The sequence below is a fragment of the Thamnophis sirtalis genome, unplaced genomic scaffold, assembly GCF_051295495.1.
Source record: "Thamnophis sirtalis isolate CommonGarterSnake01/CBP01778 unplaced genomic scaffold, rThaSir2_p1.2 scaffold_4, whole genome shotgun sequence".
Lineage (NCBI taxonomy): Eukaryota > Metazoa > Chordata > Lepidosauria > Squamata > Natricidae > Thamnophis > Thamnophis sirtalis.
Genome location: NW_028261384.1, coordinates 133261652 through 133264659, shown reverse-complemented (window position 1 = coordinate 133264659; position 3008 = coordinate 133261652). Strand labels below are relative to the sequence as shown.

The window sequence follows — 3008 nt, the reverse complement described above, 5'->3', positions numbered from 1 at the left end:
TCAATTCCTGTTCCTTGTAACACAGGAGAGGGCTGGAAGGTTTCTTGCTATCATTTTCTGAACAGCCTCTTTCACTTCGTTGTTCCTAATGGTGTAGATGAAAGGGTTGAGCACCGGGGTGATCATCGTGTAGACAATGGAGACCACCTTCATCACCCTGAAGGAAGAGTTCTTGACTGTTGGCCGTAGACGAAAAAGACAGAGCCGTACAAAATGAAAACTACAATCAGGTGGGAAGCACAGGTAGAAAAAGCCCTCTGCTGTCTGGAGGTTGAAGGCATTCGAAGAATGGTGTAGATGATGAAGAGGTAAGAAACGAGGGTGAAAATCAAGGAGGACATGATCACCACCATGGAAACTAGGAAACCAAGGGTTTCAATGATACGTGTGTCTCCTCCAGCAATCTTCAACACGGGTCCAGCATCACAAAAGAAATGATTGATAACATTGGAGGCACAGTAGGGTAGGTTGGCAACCAGGACTACTTGACAAATGATGCAGGTAAAACCGCCAAACCAGGCTCCTATTGCCAGTTTGAAGCAGACCCCCGAAGTCATGATGGTGGCGTATCTCAACGGATGGCAAATGGCCACATATCTGTCCAAGGATATCAAAGTGATAATGAAAAATTCGGTGACGCCGAAAAGAAAATAGAAACACAACTGAATCACGCAGCAGTAAAAGCAGATGGAATTGCTAGCCGAGAGATAATTGAGCAACAGCTTGGGGATGAAGGATGTGGTGTGTCCAATGTCTATAAAGGAGAGGTTGCTAAGGAAGAAATACATGGGCTTTTGGAGGTGTCGGTCCACAATTACCATCATAATGATGAGCCCGTTGCCCATCAGACTCAGGAGGTAGAGGAGAAAGACACTGGTGTACATCATGCTTTCCATGGTCCCAAACGTGGACAATCCAACCAGGAGGAAATAGGCAGGTCTTGTACAGTTGATCAAATCCATCCTCCTCTTTAGCTACCAAAGCAATCAGAATTTGAATTGAGTCAACCTTTTGCTATATTTCTGTCTCTTGTAGCCAGAGATGAGATATATGAGGTCTTGCCACAAAGAGGATGGGGCCATTAATGCAATTGAGCAGGTCCAGAGGTACTTCACGAGAAGAGTACTCCACTCCTCTACTCACAATAGAATTCCCTCTGACACCAGGCTTCTTCACCCCCCCTCCCTCTTCTTCGTGACAGCCCCACAAATATTATAACATTGCGATCATATCACTCCTAGTGCTGGACACAAATTGTTTCAACCCCTACCCTCGAAATGACGCTCTAGAGCACTGCACACAACTAGAGATAAGAACAATTTCCCCCCCCTGAACTCTGTTAAACAAATAATTCCCTCAACACTGTCAAACCATTCACTAAGTCTGCATTACTATTACTATTAATCTTCTCATTGTTCCTATCACTCATCTCCTCCCACTTATCACTGCAGGATTGTAACTTTGTTGCTTGTATCCTTACGATTTATATTGATATTGATTGTTTCCTGATTGCCTATTTGCACCCTGTGACTATCATTAAGTGTTGTGCCTTATGATTCTTGACGAATGAATCTTGTCTTTTTATGTACACTGAGAGCATTTGCACCAAAGGCAAATTCCTTGTGTGTCCAAGAATTCTATTCTATTCTATTCTATTCTATTCTATTCTAATTCTAATTCTAATTCTAATTCTAATTCTAATTCTAAGTCTAAGTCTAAGTCTAAGTCTAATTCTAATTCTATTGCACTGCACTGCACTGCACTGCACTGCATTCCATTCCATTCCATTCCATTCCATTCCATTCCATTCTAATTCTAATTCTAATTCTATTGCACTGCACTGCACTGCACTGCACTGCACTCCATTCCATTCCATTCCATTCCATTCCAATTCTAATTCTAATTCTAATTCTAATTCTAATTCTAATTCTAATTCTAATTCTAATTCTAATTCTAATTCTAATTCTAATTCTAATTCATTGCATTGCATTGCACTGCACTGCACTCCACTCCACTCCACTCCACTCCACTCCACTCCATTCCATTCCATTCTATTCTATTCTCTCTAGACTAGCCACACCCAAGCAAAATGCATAGACCTCTCCACAACTAGTTTTTAGTTTTTCATGAATCATTCCTCACCTGTTCATCTCTTCTTCATGTGTTCTTCTATGCTCCCTCAGTATTAAACCAGTCATTGATGTGCCCATGAACAGCAGCACAGTTTGCCTTTGAGAAAAATCCTACTTCCTCCTTTAAAATATTGCCCTTAGCATTGAAAGCAGATCCAAAAGATTGCATCATAGAAAACTTGCTCATTTCCTGCAGTAAATTGGCAGACAATCTTGTGTCTCTCTAATTTCCCATGAGTATCCAGCCTTTGGGCATAAAAGTTTTATGATTTGAATAGAAGGCCAACTCAAGAGTCTATTAGAGTCAACTATTAAACTCCATTCCAAGATCTGGAACCTTCGGTTATTAACCATGCAAATATTTTCAGAGAAGGATTCATTAGAGCAGCAATCACCAACTGGCGGTCCGTGGACCACTCATGGTCTGTGAGAACATTTTGGTGGTCCGCAGAAAAATTATTTGCATTTTTTATATTGCACTAAATCAGGGGTCCTCAAACTATGGTCCCTAGGACAGATACATGCAATGAATGTTTGTGTTGCTGCAGAGAGTCTCCCCCTTTGGGGTCTTTTTATGTGGGTTGGAGTGGGGGAGAAATTCTGACTTGAGGTCTGCTTCAGCTTCCTGGTGTGTGGCTTTGGGTGAAGGCTGGAGGGAAGTGCAGCTGGTGACAAAAAGCCAGAGGGCCTTGTTCCAATGGAACTGCATCATGGCTTGGGACTGGGTGATCATCTCAGCTCACTGAGCTTCCAGGCACCAGTAGTTGGACTTGCACTCATACAAGTCTTCCCTCTGCTTGGAAAGCTTATGCTCATAGTCTTCAATGAGGTGTTTCCACTGAGCCTCCTTCTTGGTCAGATCGAATTTGAACCGAG

General features: G+C 42.4%; 1 pseudogene; it reads right to left on the bottom strand.

Moving 5' to 3' along the window:
* LOC148046713 (olfactory receptor 6X1-like) lies at positions 1 to 962 on the bottom strand (annotated as a pseudogene).
* Positions 963 to 3008: the final 2046 nt, after the last annotated feature.